This window comes from Erinaceus europaeus, chromosome 17 (genome assembly GCF_950295315.1).
Source record: "Erinaceus europaeus chromosome 17, mEriEur2.1, whole genome shotgun sequence".
Classification (NCBI taxonomy): Eukaryota; Metazoa; Chordata; class Mammalia; order Eulipotyphla; family Erinaceidae; genus Erinaceus; species Erinaceus europaeus.
The window spans coordinates 54,419,905-54,435,918 of record NC_080178.1 but is presented as its reverse complement, the minus strand read 5'-3'; positions in this window follow the sequence as shown (position 1 = coordinate 54,435,918).

The window sequence follows — 16,014 nt, the reverse complement described above, 5'->3', positions numbered from 1 at the left end:
AGCATCTGGAACCTGGTGGTTGAATAGAGAGTTAACATACAAAGCCAAACAAATTGTTGAACAACCATGGACCTAAAGGCTGGAATAGTGCAGATGAAGTTTTGGGGGGTCCTCCATTTTGTAGACAGCTAGGAGGCATATTTTAGTTATATTTCAGTAGGGCCTCTTTATATAATTAAGTGAAGATGACAGTCTGTCACTCATACTATAAGCCACCCCGTAATTCTGGCTTTTGGTCTGAGTCCAGCTAATTGAGAAATTTTAGTGGTGATAAGTAACTTACTGGTCCTTTTCCCAGCCATGACATCACCTCCCCAGACAATAACTTGGATCCACCTGCATATCAGATTTCAGTCTCAGGCAAAAACAAAAACAAACAAAAACCAAAAAACACTAGTATAGCTACAGGCCCTTTCAAATATAACTAAAATATGCCTACTAGCTGTCTACAAAATGGAGGACCCTCCCAACACTTCATCTATACCTAGGTTCTGTGGCTTTGTTAGTAAATGTGCCTCCCAAAATGGAACTAAGCAGTCCTGTGAGCTAGGAAAAGTCTCCTCAGAGTAATGGAGCTGAAGGTTTGACATCCCAGCCTTGGCATTTCTGGACACTGTCCAGTGTGAAACGTGTTCTGGTGGTACTGGTTGCACTGAATTGGTTGAGATCAGCAGATGCAGTATCAAATGGTATGGACTGAGAGAAGCAAGAAGAAAGACAAGCCACACCCCAGAGGTTCCAGGACTGAGAGAAATAGGGGTTTTCTAGAGAATGAGGATGCCTCATATGGCTCAGAGTTTAGGAAGGCAGTAGAAAGTTATTGTGATCAGCAAGTTATTTGGGATTTTGGTTTACGTTAAAATTCCCAGGGTTATATTACTGTACCATACAAGACCTTACCGTGATTTAAGTCATTTAATGCTAATTACAAATAACTGTTTCTTATATACTGAAAAGACCAGCTGCTTCTGGTCTAAGATTATCGGTGATTTAATCTTTCAAAGAAAAATTCATTATTAGAAATAACTAACTTAACAATTTAAGCCCACTGTTAAAATTCAATAAGGGTACCAATTTGAAACCTTTAGTGCTTGATTGAAGGAATATATACTCAGTACTGGGGCCTATGCATCAAATATTTCAGACTTTCAATCTATTCTTCCCCTTTCATTGATTATATAGTGATTTCTAAGACTTTAATAGGGGAACTTATTAACACCAGTCCTGACACCAGAGTTCTGTGTCCCTTCCTTCTTTGCTCCTCCTCCTAATCTGCCTGGTCTCCCCACTTCTCTCCTCCCACCCTCCTCCTTTTCACTCTCTCTTCCTCCCTCTCTGTCTCTCCTTCCTTCTTCTTGGGGTACTAAGAAGTTAGAGATACCCCATGTTAGTTTTGGGGTGGTTGACTTCAGCCCAACACAGAGCAGCTTTCAGTGAGACTAGAGAGCAAGAGGTCAAGGAGGCACACCATCAAGAAAAAGATAGATCATTGGAGCTATCTCCTACTGAGAAGGAATGGAATCTAGAGGGGCAATTTGGGAAGAAGCAGTAGCAGGCAGTAAACTAACATATCCTGAAATGATTTATATTTCAAGGAGAATAAAGTTGAACAAATCTAACTCCATAGTTCAGCTGTGGATATCTTCTCAATTCATTTGATTTCAGAGACAGAGACAGAGGTAGAGTTAGCTTAGCACTACTCCAGTCATCCATGGACTTTTTCTTGGTGCTTTGGTCTTCACATATTATGCTGGAGTTTACATCCAGGTCTTGTACAGGGTGCTGCACATGCTCTGCCAGGTGAGCTATCAACCAACCAAGTGTTCTACTTTCCTTGCTTGCTTATTTGTTTTGCAACCATGCACATTCATAGATTTTGAATGCCTGCATTCCTCCACTGCTCTTACTGGCAGTTTATTTTTAGTAAGAGTGAAAGACAAGACAGGAGAGGCACCTGCTGCCGTGCTCTGCTGGTGGTTTCTTATGAAGCTTATTTCCCTCCAGTGGAGACTGGGGACTTGAACTTGGATCTTGTGCATGGTAAACTTTTCATGCAACCGTATGAATACCCACCCAACCCCACATTTCTTAGCAATGGCCTTATTAATGGAATATGTGGCCAGAACTCTAGGGATGATGAGATTTCTTGCATTTGCTTTAAGTAGGACACTCTGGTAACATGTTTATGTTTTCTCTTGAAAATCTGGAAGTTTGGAGGTATGTAAATGTCGTGGGGTGGGAGTAGTATGCCTTTTGGAGGTGGTAGTTATAGTGCATGAAATCCAGCCAACAGGTGCAGAAATTTGTCAGAGCTGAAAGGCCAAGAAACTCCAGAATAGAGTGAAGCAGAGCAGCATATGGAGCTGGAGGAGATATGAAAGGCTTTTAGACCCATCTGGAAACTGAGTTTGTCTGAAAGTGGAGGATATAAGGAGTCGGGTGGTAGCGCAGCGGGTTAAGTTCAGGTGGCACAAAGCGCAAGTACTGGCATAAGGATTCCGGTTAGAGCCCCCAGCTCCCCACCTGAAGGAGACATCCAGAAACATTCCAAAATTTTTGTTTTTCTCCCTCTTTTGATTTCTATATATAGTTTTTGGTATATATGTAAGTGTTTAGTCTTAAACTGTGTGACTAATGACAGATATAAATTTGTTTTTAAAATGATATGTTTTTATAACAAAAGTTCTTTTTCCTCCAGTGTGTTATAACTAAATGTTTATGGGTATGTCTCAAGTTTGGTAACACTCAAAAGTGTAACCCTACAGCTACATTATTACCAGACAAGGTAAAAATTAATTTGCTAAGGTAACTAACTATTTAAGGTAAAAGTCTAGATGTTTAACATGACTATACATTCCCAAAACTAAAATATATAAATTTTATATACAGGACACCCTTGGAGGGCCCCCAAAGGTGCCCTGTAAAGTATCTTGTGGAAATTAATCCACAACAGATCTGGCATCAATCTAGCACTGTAAACGTTAAAATCATTGTCACGAAAATGCGTTAACTCTCTAAGCAATTTAAGTCTGTTTAAAATACATATTTTAGCTAAAATTGGTCTCAAGATCCTGCAGTAGAGACTGCTACACGAGGTCACATTAGAAGACCTTTAAATAAAATCATAAAGAGATTTAAACCAATTATAATCATCGAGGTATCAACTATAACAAACCTATAACTTGTTACAAGTTCAAATTAACCACGAGAAGCAGATTGTTTGTGTGTCTTTCACAGGAATCCCGGAAAAACCATCTGAACCCCTGCACACCCTGATGTCACCCACTAGACGGTACGACTACAGTGACACACCCCCCGAAACCCTAGATGTCACTCAACTCGATCTGAAGAACATGATACACAGACTCCAAGGACAGAACTTTCTTAATACCTGCTTGCTGTTCCTGCTTCTGATTTGCCTGTCACGTGTTGGCTGTTCCAGCTCGCTATCTACAGAAAAGCAGAATTCCAGCGGCTGACCTCCCTCATGCAGCGTCTCATCCCCTGCCAATTCTTCCCCTAGCCATCTACTTTGGACTGAGACTTGTATTGAACTTTCTGGCATACCCTATAGTCATTTTACACAATTTTAAAGCAGCTTATTTCCTTTCACGCTGCTGGTTTTTCATAGACTTTTCCTGAGTAGTTCATAGACTTTACAGACTATTGCCTTGAGGACTATACAATGCCAAATAGCCCCTCTGTTTGGTGGGTCATGCCCTCCCGCCTCCCCCTCATTATGTACCCTTGCCCCCCCCACAAGCAGGGAACGTCCCTTTACATACCAATCCTTCCCTTACTCCCCTACTTGTCCCTTCCTGTTTTGTTATATCATTTAGGTTTATGCCCAAAAGGTTTCTGCTCCATGATAGTCTTTTACAGACTTTGAACCATCTTATGCTATTACTAGATAGAAAGATAGAAAAGATGTAGAGATACTGTGAAGAGATGGTTGAGCAGGCTGCACTTAAACCTATGAGATGAGTCCCTCCAGGTAAGTCTCTCTCTCTAAAGAGGGGTTGAGCACAGGAGGATGCATAAATCTCACAAGGTTGGCAGCCATGTAAGCCTTCCCTCCTCCACAGAAAGTCCTACATCTTCCCACCTGAGCACGGCACTCTTTAATACCATTTAAGCCTGCTCCATTCCATTTTTCTTTATTGTGTCCATTTAGATATAAAGGGAAAGGAGGAGATGATGCTGAGGAATTATTCTGATGCAGTCTCCGCCCCCAGGTTTTACCACACCCGGCAAAATCCTAGCAGTGCCCCCTTCAACCAATCCTGGCCCCACACGTCACCCCTGGTTGTCGCCCAATAAAAGCCCCCTCACACACCCCCTGCTCTCTCTGGGATCTCAGCTCCCCCCTCTCTCCTCTCTCTCGGCTCCTTCAGCTCTCTCTCAGATCTCTCTCAGATCTCTCTCGCTTCTCTCACCCCGTGGTCAGGTAGTGGGGATGGCCATTGTCGGCTGACTCCCCGTGACCTGAGCCACCACCCCCATCCTATAATAAAGATTTGTGTACCCCACTCACTCTGGACTTCCTCTCTCTTCTCCGTGGTGCAGCTTGACACCTGACCACCACCACAACAACACCTTATGCCAGTCCTTGCACATTTAACCAAGTGCCCTTAACCTGCTGCACTACACCCAACTCCCCAAAGCGACTTTTTAAAACACTTATGACCTAGATGGCTAAAATATTAGGAAGAATAGGTTATTATGTAGAACACACTATATGCACACTCATGTCTCGGTGTGTGTGTCACAAAAAGAGGCATTAGAAATTCAGGTAACAGGGGCTCCATCAGGAGAGGATTAGGGCTTCTGAGTCCATGTGAAGCAAAGAAATCACATCAACTCTAGTAGGGGGGGACCTCAACATCTACAGTCCCAACACTAACCACCACCTCCCCACACACATAATCCCATGTCTCAGCCCACACCCAACCTTGTGACATCCTGATGCCATCAACCTTGCTGATTGGCTGATGAAGTCCTGGCAGCCCAGGACCAAATTCTGAGGAAGCAGCAGAAGGCAAATTTGTCTGCTGATGCTGCTCCTGAACTCATTGCTGTAGAGAAGGACACTGCGGAAGAGGGGTGCCATATACTTCCTCTGGGAAGCAAGGCCACCCCTCTTTGGCCACTTCACCATGGACTATATGGCAGAGCCCTGGGCATGGGGCGATGCCACTCAGGGACCCCTGCAGCTGCAGGGACCTCACTCTTGTGGTGCACCACCTTCCTGACCTGCTTGATGAAGGTGCTTGAAGGTCAGTTGGGGCCAGAATGTGAAGGGAAGCCCTGGAATCTGATTCTCATGGCAGTCGACTTAGGGGTCATTTCTTTTGCCATCCTATGCTGGACAATGTTTTTCCCAGGTCAAAAACCACGTTCCCAACTAACCATCCAGCAAATTGCTGAGAGGGTGAAGACCCTGAGGAAAGAACAGAGAGAAATTGAGGAAAAAACTCTCTCGCTTTGCAATACCTACCAGAAAAACATGCCAAATGATGAAAAGAACCAAGAAAAACAATTTGAACCTTAAGTCTATTGGGAAGCTCTATGAAGAGAAAAAGAACAAACTGGACCAAAAGAATCACATCCTGAGTGACACCATTGGAAAGCTGCGTGCTCTGATGGCAGCTCACAGCAAGGAGAACTCCCAGGTTAGAGAGGAAGATCCACCTGAGTCTGTGAAGGCCATGTCCCTCCCAGAGTCACCCACACTGGCCCTCCAGGAGGTGCTGAGAGTTTCCCAGCACCTTCTCAGAGCCACCAAGTCCCAACTAGGAGAGAAAGTGAGCAAACTCCAAAGGCAGTGTGATGCCCTCCTGTCCACGGAGGCTGAGCTCAGAGAGGTGCTAGGTCATGCGAGCCAGAAAAACAACACCATGCACATGCTCTGTCATAGGAGGGAGGAGGCCCTGAAACAGAGGATAAAACAGCTGGAGGTGGAGGTGAGAGATCTAAAGCAGGGGCTGGCACCTACAGAAAGGAGGGCTGGTGCAGATAGAAATGGAGCAAGGGGGTCAATAGTAACTATCAGGACACCAAAGGAAAGCACCTGAAGTGGGCAAGCGCACCAACCAAAAACCTTGGGGTGGAAGGGAAGGCAGCTGCTGAGATGCTGGGAGAGCATCTGCCTGCACAGCCACCTGCAGCACTGAGCTCAGCCAGGCCCAGGGCGGGAGATGGGCCCGGGGGAGCCTTGGAGCCAGGAGTCAGAGGTGCTCTAGGAATGAGGAACATTCTGCCAAGCTCCCCACTGAAGAGTGTCCTGGCAAAGGAGCGGGCAGCCATGGCAGGGAAAGGACCCCATCCCTATCGAGGGCCACCCCTCAGGCACACCCCAGTGGGAGGTGCTCCTCCTTCACTGAGGATGCCAGGACCACCATCTCATCCACCGAGGAGGCCAGGAGCACCACCTCCATCACTGATGAAGCCTGGACCACCACCTCCACCAGAGGTTATGGCAGGACCACCACCAACACCATGGTGGCTGATGCCAGGACCACCACCTCATCCCCAGGTGATGCCAGGACCACACCGACCACCAACACAGAGAATGCCAGGACCTCCACCATGGATGATGCCACCACCTGCACCATGGATGATCTCTCAGTTACCACCTCCATGCTGCTTTCCTTTTGGGCCTTGTCCAGTACTGCCACACTTTGCCTGGAATTTTTACCCACTGCCATGCAGAGGAGGAGAGGTCCCAGGCTTTCCACCTGGAGGATGGGACCCACCTTATGCTTTCAGACCTGCACCCATGCGCAGGCCCATGACCTCTGTGTGACGAAGCCAGTGAGCCAACACCTGCCTGAGAGCTTCTGCCTATTAATAAATGATCAGAAATTCAATGTAAATGGTCGTGTCTTCTCTTTTTACTGGTAAAATTACTTAGGCCATATAACATGACCTTGTGACCTGAGAGCCTGTTACTGGAAAGACTTACTGACTTTCTTAAGTATAAGAATCATGTAGTCTGGAGAACTTTCACAAGGCTAGACAGAGATTCCATATGACCCTGTAATTCCTCTCCTGGGGATATACCCCAAGGACTCCCTAACACCCAACTAAAAAGATATGTGCACCCCTATGTTCATAGCAGCACAATTCCTAGTAGCTAAAACCTGGAAGCAACCCAGATGCCCAGCAACAGATAAGTGTCTAAGAAAGCTGTCATATATATACACAATGGAATACTACGCAGCTATTAAGAACAATGGACCCACCTTCTCTGACCCATCGTGGATGGAGCAAGAAGAAATTATGTTAAGTGAGCTAACTCAGAAAGATAAAGATGAGTATGGGATGACCCCACTCATAAACAGAAGTTGAGAAAGAAGAACAGAAAGGGAAATTCAAAGCAGGAGTTGACTGAATTTGGAGTAGGGCACCAAAGAAAAAACCCTGTGTGGAGGGTGAGGGTGAATGTTCAGCTTCATGGGGCAGGGTGGGGGGAGGGGATAGGTCACAGTCTTTTGGTGGTGGGAATGGTGTTTATGTACACTCCTATCAATTTGCAGTCATATAAATTACTAATTAATATGAGAGTGGAAAAATTGATTGAATATCTCAAACTTTTTAAAGCACAGACTGAGTCTTTTTAATACATAGGCTGAGTCTTTTATATGTTGACTCTCTTAAAAGCTTAGTCCAGAGAAAACAAAAGCAACTGGTGGCACAGCTATATCCAAACAATGTCAACGGACATGAAATACGGTGAGGGTGTGTATTATACAACAAATTCTAACAAAGGGATTCTTCAAAGTTAACCCAATTGCCAAACAATGTGATTATTGCAATAACTATCTATTGTCTTCTTAAACCCTAAGATAACAGGAATCTCCTGTTATCTATAAAGCCTATAAAGCCTATGTTTCTCCCAATCCTGGAACCTCTTGGGTGGGTCTCACTTCCCTGCATGCTTCTCTCAAGTCAGGTTAAATGATATTGCATCCGCTGATTCCAACCTAGTCAATGCAACAAGTACCATCTCAGCATGCTTCACCTTCATATGTGTTCAGAGACATCAGGCATGGATTGCCAACCCTTCACCCTCATCACTCAGGTGGGACCTTTCCTTTCATGGTAGTCTCTAATTCCATTCCAGGAGGTTCACTTCCTAACAAAGTCCCAAAACCTAGATAAAGGCCAGGTCCCGTAAGATAGAATATATGTTCACATGTATCTATAAATTAGAGCAAAATATATACCTGAAAGCAAAAATACAGTTATCTTCAGTGAGTCAGTATCAACTTCATAATGAAATAGTGTCCACTTAGACATACTCTCCTCATCTACTTCCTATTACAGTTCTCTCACTCGCTCCAAAGCTAAGCTTATCAAAGCAAGGACTGCAAAAGCTGAATAAGGGCAAGGGACTGGCATACTTTAATGATGACTCTTTAGTCACTATCAGGCCATTCCACCAGCTGGGGCCGTAATCGGGGAGTCCTAAGTCTCCCAAACAGACTTGATCGGCTTAGACCTCAATTAAATCCCTCTCTCCATTGTTTCCTGTCATCTCTACCAGGAACAACAAAATAGACCCCTTTGTGGGCCCCTATAGGACCTTGCCCTCAATCTGGATCAACAATGGTAGAGAATACTCTACCATACTCTATGCTACACCTGAGGAAGATGGGTTGATACTGGGGCAGCATGGAATTTTCTTTCTCATGACCACAGAATGTGAGCTCAGATCTAGAGGGATGTAGAGGTCACACAGGCTCCTAAGCTAATTATAGGCCCCAGATCACATCAAATTGGTGGGGTTTACAGTAATATTTATACCCCTTTCCCATATTAGGGAGCTACTCTCTTCCCTGATCCAGCTTTCTGGTCCTTTCCCAGACATCATCTCCCCAGACAAGAATTAGGATTCACTTGCATATCAGATTTCAGGCTCAGGAAAAAAACAAACAAACAAACAAAAAAAAAACACTAGTATAGCTACAGGCCCTTTGAAATATAACTGAAATATGCCTACTAGCTATCTACAAAAATGGAGGACTCCCCCCAATGTTTCACCTGCACTAATCCAGCCTTTAGGTCTGTAATTGTCCAGCAATTTGTTTGGCTTTGTATGTTAACTCTCTATTCAGCCACCAGGTTCCAGATGCTAGCAGGATGTGACCAGACTTCCCTGGACAGGCAACCCCACCATTGTGCCTTAGAGCTCCGCTTCCCCAGAGCCCTTCCCCACTAGGGAAGAGAGAGACAGGCTGTATGGATAAATCTGTCAATACCCATGTTCAGCCGGGAAGCAATTACAGAAGCCAGACCTTCAAACTTCTGCATCCCACAATGATCTCAGTTCCATACTCCCAGAGGGTTAAAGAGTAGGAAAACTATCAGGGGAGGGGTTGGTATATGGAGGTCTGGTGGTAGGAATTGTGAGAAGCTGTACCCCTCCTATCCTATGGTTTTGTCAGTGTTTCCTTTTTAAAAATAAATTTTTTAAAAAGAATTATGCAGTAATAAAAGTAATAAGTGGGAAAGTTCTAAGAATAGAAATTGGCTAATCTTTTTGGACCACATGTGGTTCTGTTTCAAGTACCGTATTTAATTATTTGTTTGTTTATTTCATTTGGTTTGCCTTACACCACCCCAAAGAAGAATGTTTCTAAGTGCTGGGGTATTTGGTGAGGGGGTTGTTCTGGTAATCTGTGAGCATTACTTCATTTGAAAAGTTATTTTCATTTTTTGTTATCTTAACTATTGGACAGAGACAGCCAGTTTATCAAGTGGTTTAGAAGAAAGAGAGAGCAAGAGAGAGAGAGAGAGAACACTGTAGCACTGCTTCAGCCCTCACGAGGCTTCTCCCCTCCATGTGCGTCTGGAGGCTCAAACCTGGATCTTTTAGCATTTTAACCTGTGTCGTGTTCAACCAGGTGCATCACCACTGGCCCTGGAAACTAGTTTTTAGCATTAAGAGACCTAAAGAGTATCTACAAAATCCCATCAAAATGAATGTTTTTCTACTGAATAGCCAGGGAAGCCTCAGCTTTTCTGTCAGCACCTCAAGCCCAGATTCACATAATGGAAACACCTGGCACAACAGAGCACAGAGTCAGAGTATTCTAGCCTCTATACTGGGAAGTCCAGAGCTGCAGGTGGGGGGGGGGTGCACTGTCCAGCAGCTACATGAAGAAGACATAGGCAACAGTGAGGACCATCCTCACTGTGAGGGAGCCCTGAACATGGCAGGAAAAGTGCCTACAAGTTTGCTGTGGGGGAGCAGAGTATATAAACATGGATCAGTTCTTTGATGAATATTCTGTATATGACCTTTCCCCACTTCTGGAAAATGGGGCTACTTGTTTTCTTGTTGAGTTTGGCAAGCTCTTTATATATTTTGGTTATTAGCCTCTTGTCTGATGTATGGCATGTAAAGATCTTCTCCCATTTTGTGAGGGGTCTCTTGGTTTGGGTAGTGGTTTCTTTTACTGTGCAGAAGCTTTTTATTTGGATGTAGTCCCATAGGTTTATACTTGCCTTAGTCTTCTTTGTAATTGGATTTATTTCACTGAAGATGAATAATGCGGAGTAGAGTTCTGCCAATATTTTCCTTTAGGTATCTAATAATTTCTGGTCTAACATCCAAGTCCTTGATCCACTTGGAATTTACATTTGTAAATTGTTTGGTGAAATATAGTGGTTCAATTTCATTCTTCTGCATGTTTCAACACATTTTTTTCCAACACCATTTGTTGAAGCGACTCTGCTTTCCCCATTTAATAGTCTGGGCACCTTTGTTAAAGTTTATATGTCCATAGGTGTGGGGGCTTATTTACAAGCTCTCAGTTCTATTCCACTGGTCAGTGCATCTATTCATGTTCCAGGACCAAGCACTTTTGATGACAATGGCCTATAATACAATTTCGATCTGGGAGTGTGATGCTTCCAGTTCAGTTCATTCTTCTCAAGATTGTTTTAGCAATTCTAGGTCTTTTCTGGTTCCAGATAAACATTTGTAGCATTTGTTCTACTCTCCTAAAAAATGTGGTTAGGATCTTGATGGGGATAGATTAAGTTTGTATATGGCTCTGGGTAGTATATTCATTTTGATGATGTTGATTCTTCCAACCCATGAACATGGAATGACTCATAATTTTCAGTATACAAGTCTTTCCCTTCGTTGGTTAGGTTTATTCCTAGATATTTTATTGTTTTTGTTGCTATAGTAAAAGGAATTGATTTCTGGATTTCAACTTCTTTTTTATAATTTTATATATATATATATTTTCCCTTTTTATTGCCTTTGTTTTTCTTTTATTGTTGTTGTTATTGATGTCGTCATTGTTAGATAGGACAGAGAGAAATGGAGAGAGGAGGGGAAGGCAGAGAAGGGGAGAGAAAGATAGAAACCTGCAGACCTGCTTCACCACCTGTGAAATGACTTCCCAGCAGATGGGGGCTGGGGGCTTGAACCAGGATCCTTTAGCCTTGTGCTTGCACTTCGCGCCACGTGCACTTAACCTGCTGTACTACTGCCCTACTCCGGATTTCAACTTCTTCTGAGTGTTTTCATAGAGGAATGCCACTGAATTTGAGTGTTAATCGTGTAGCCTGACACATTACTATATTTCCTGATGATTTCCAAAAGCTTCTTGCTGGATTTCTTAGGTTTTTCTAAGTATACTATTATATCATCTGCAAATAAGGAGAGTTTGACTTCTCTTCCAATCTGCATCCCTTTAATTCCTTGCTCCTGCCTGACTGCTATGGCAAGAAATTCCAACACTATGTTGAATAGTAATGGTGATAGTGGGCAGCCCTGTCTAGTACCTGATCTGAGGGGAAATGCTTCCAGTTTTTCACCATTGAGTAAAATGTTGGCTGTAGGTTTGCTATATATAGACTCCACTATCTTCAGTAATGTTCCATCTATTCCCATTTTTTGTAGTGTTTTGATCATAAAGGAATGTTGTATTTTGTCAAAGGCTTTTTCTGCATCTATTGATATGACCATGTGGTTTTCAGTCTTGCTTTTATTGATGTGGTAGATCAGGTTGATTGATTTACATATATTAAACAAACCTTGCATCCCTAGGATAAACTCCACTTGGTCATGATGAACAACCTTTTTAATATACTGCTGTCTCTGGTTGGCTAGAATCTTGTTCAATATTTTAGCATCTATGTTCATCAGAGATATTGATCTATAGTTTTCTTTCTTGGTTGTGTCACTGTCTGCTTTTGGTATCAGAGTGATGCTGGTTTCATGGAAGCTGGAAGGGAGAATTCCAGTGTCTTCAATCTTCTCGAAGATTTTTAAAAGTAGAGGTATTAGTTCTTCTTCAAAGCTACCTCATTTCTTTATTGATATTCTGCCTGGATGATCTGTCCAGTTGAAATAGTGAGGTGTGAAGTCCCCTACTATTACTATGTTGCTGTTAATATATTGCTGTAGCTCTTTCAGTAGAGGTTTGATGTATTTAGATGGCTTCCCAGTGGGTGCATAGATATTAATAATTGTTCAATCCTCTTGATTGACTGATCCTCTGAGCAATAAGTAATGTCATCCTTATCTTTTTAAATTTTATTTACTTTAAAGTCTATTGTGTCAGATATTTGAATAGATGTTCCTGCCCATTTTTGTGGGCCATTGGCTTATATGATAGTTTTCCATTCTTTCACTTTGAGTCTGTGTTTGTCTTGTTGAGTTAGGTGGGTTTCCTGTAGACAGCATATAGTTGGGTTGTGTTTTCTGGTCCATCTTCCTACTTTGTGCCTTTTAAGAGGTAAATTCAGGCCATTGACATTTATTGATATCAAAGATTGAAGATATTTTAATGTCATTCTTATAGATTTTTAGAGTGTCCTGATAGATGGCATATTTATGGTGGTCTGACTGTTTATAGGAGACCTTTCAGAACTTCTTTCAGGGCAGGTTTGGTGATAATTGACTCCTTCAACTGTTGCTTGTCTGAGGTTTTTATGCCTCCATCTATTCTGAATGATAGTCTAGCAGGATTCAGTAGTCTTGGTTGAAAGCCTTTCTCATTGAGCAGTGGATAGATATCTTGCCATTATCTTCTGGCCTGTAGTGTTTGAGTGGTGAAATCTGCTGCTAATATTATGGGTTTTCCTCTGTAGGTGACTCTTTGTTTTTCTCTTCCAGCCTCCAGGATCCTTTCTTTATTCTTATTCCTTTCCATTCTAAATAGGATGTGTCTTGGTGTCTTTACGTCTGGGTTAATTCTGTTTGATACCCTCTGGGATTCTTGAACCTTTGTCTTTGATGTTGTCTAGACTAGAGAAGTTCCCAGCTATTATGTCCTGAAGAATGCTTTCTTCCCCTTCCTCTCTTTCTTTCTCCTGTAAACCAATAATGCATATATCATTTCTTTTTAAGTAATATCATAGGTCTATGTTATGTTTTTAATATCTCTTAATGTCTTGAGATCTCTTACTTCTTTTTTAGTTTTCTCTAATTTGTCCTCAATCTTGCTAATTCTGTCTTATGCCTCATTTTTCTATTCTCTCTCCACTGTACAATTTTCTGGAGTTCATCTATTTTGTTACCTTGTTCTGATACTGTTTTAGCTTGTTCAGCTAGTTGTGTTCTTAGCTCAGCTCTTTCAGCTTTCAGTTCTCTAATAACCTTGAGATAATTAGTGTTTTTTCCAGAGTCTCATTTGTTGTTTCCCAATTTCTGATGGCAATTCTCTCAAACACTTTACTCACTCCTGAGATTATTTCCTTACCTAGTGTTTGGATGTTGACCTCATTATTTAGTGTTTCAGTCTTTGGGGGGCTTTTAGCTGGTTTCTTGTCCTGGTTCATTTCTCCTTGTTGGTTTAACCATTCTATATAGTATGTTATGAGGTCCCTCTCTTAGTACTTTTCAAATTACTGATTACTCTTGCCTGGACTGACTTGTGTCTAAGTAAGGTACTTAAAGGGTTCATAGTTGTGGAAATTGACAGTTGTTTCAATGTTATTTTAATCCCTGAGTTGGAGCACAGTGGCTTAAAAGACTCTTTTGTTCTTTTTCTTCCCTGTAGGCTATGGGAGCCTGAGGGCTTTTAAATTATAAGTAGGCTTCTTAGCTTAATCACTGACTGCTGACCAAAAGATAAAGCAGAGTGGGGCAGAGATAATCCAGTGGTTATGCAAAGAAACTCACAGACCCACAGCTAGGCCACCGAGGTACAGATCTTCTCCTGAGTTTCCTGGTTAGTTCTCTGTCACCTGGTGTCAGCACAGGGCCTCCCCCCTGCTGCTCCAACTTCTGAGGGCAGTATCAATGGGGGTTCACAGTTACATTTGGTGAGTCTTAGGGCTGTCCTCTTCTCCATTCAGCAGTCTTTTTGTTGTTGAGACAGACTGGAGGTGGTGTCTCAATTGGTAAATTGCTGGACTGCTGGACCAGACACTTTATCTCTCCCTAGGCTCCTCTCTGTCCAGGAGCCACATGTATTTGCACTTAACGGTGATTTGCTGAGTTCATGAAATCATTAAGTCCTATCTTGTTGAGGTCCCATATGATCTCCTTTGGTATTACTATTTGACCTGGGTGGGAGAGGAGAGGAGAGAATCACAGCAGCTGCTGCTCCATAGCCCCACCTCCAGAAGTCCCAGAAAACCTTGTTGATCACTATTAGAGAGATTGTCATGGGGGACATTAATTGTCCTTTATTTTATATATCTCCCTTTTATCTTTTGTCACAGGATTACTGCTCACTGGAGTTGGTGCCAGCAACTCTCCAATATTACATGTGGTTATCTGTCCCCTACTCTCTCTTCCATTAAGAAAAGAAAAAAATAAATAAATAAAGGAAAAGATGTCCACCAGAAATGGTGGAGTTGTACAAGTACCAAGCCCCAGTAATAACTCTGCTGGTAAAATACAACCAGCGAAGAACATCACTATGATGACAGCAATGACAAATTACAGTTAGTGCTAGGAAACATCAGCTTAAAAATGCCAGGAGAGGGAGGGAGAGAGAGAGAGAGAGACAGAGAGAGAGAGAGAGTCTCATTATTGTGATGTTTGGCATTTTAGCGAATTTCTAGGCATTCAGTTCATAATCCAAGCACACAAGTCCCAACTGAGAACATTTCAGAAGACTTAGCTCCACAAACTAGAGCACTGTTCACGCCACACTGGTGGTCAGGTAGTGCTAAAACAAATCCTATACATCTTGACACTTCCTGCTCTGGTGTCTCCAAGGATCTATTTCACAAATCTATTTATCTGTTGAGAAAATAAACATTTGTATTCATACATGCATAAATATGTGCTTATGTATGATACATGCTATATATACTATGTTATATATTATACCTTCTGTTATACATTATATATAAAATATATAAGCTTCTGTATGGTATATTTTTACTAACAAAAAACATAAACAACATTATAAGATTTAATTTCAGCGCAGTGTTGTGAAGAATAACAGTAGTCACTTCAGGTCCCACATAAGAGCTAATCTACACAATGTATATGAATATTTTATAACTCAAGACCTACACTAAAAACATGGTTACTAATTCATAACATATGTAATATATAATATATGTAATATAATTAATATATATTAATGAGAGAGATTCAGAAAGCATTACTTTGTGGAGAGAGAGAGAGAGAGAGGCTAGAATAGTACTGAACTCTGTCTATGGTAATTCTAGGGATGGAATGGAATCTAGGACCCTGCAGCCTCAGACATGGAAGTCTTTTGCAAAACCATTGCTAACTTCTCATCCCATGTTTGGTATACTTTAAGATACCTGTCAAATTTCAGTTTCTCTAGTGTTCTCATTTCAATGGAGAGTTAATTCTTTATTCCATGAGTTTCCTTCATTAATTTTTTTTATTATCTCAGAAATGTCCATTGCAAGCTGAAAACAACTCCTCCAAGATATAATTGCAGGAAGCAACAAAAAGTAAAGAAAGTAAAGAGTGAGTAGTTCAATCTAAACAAGTACTACAAGTGACAAAAGTGACAAGTGACATAACTGATAATGACAGAAAAGAGACCCAAGCTA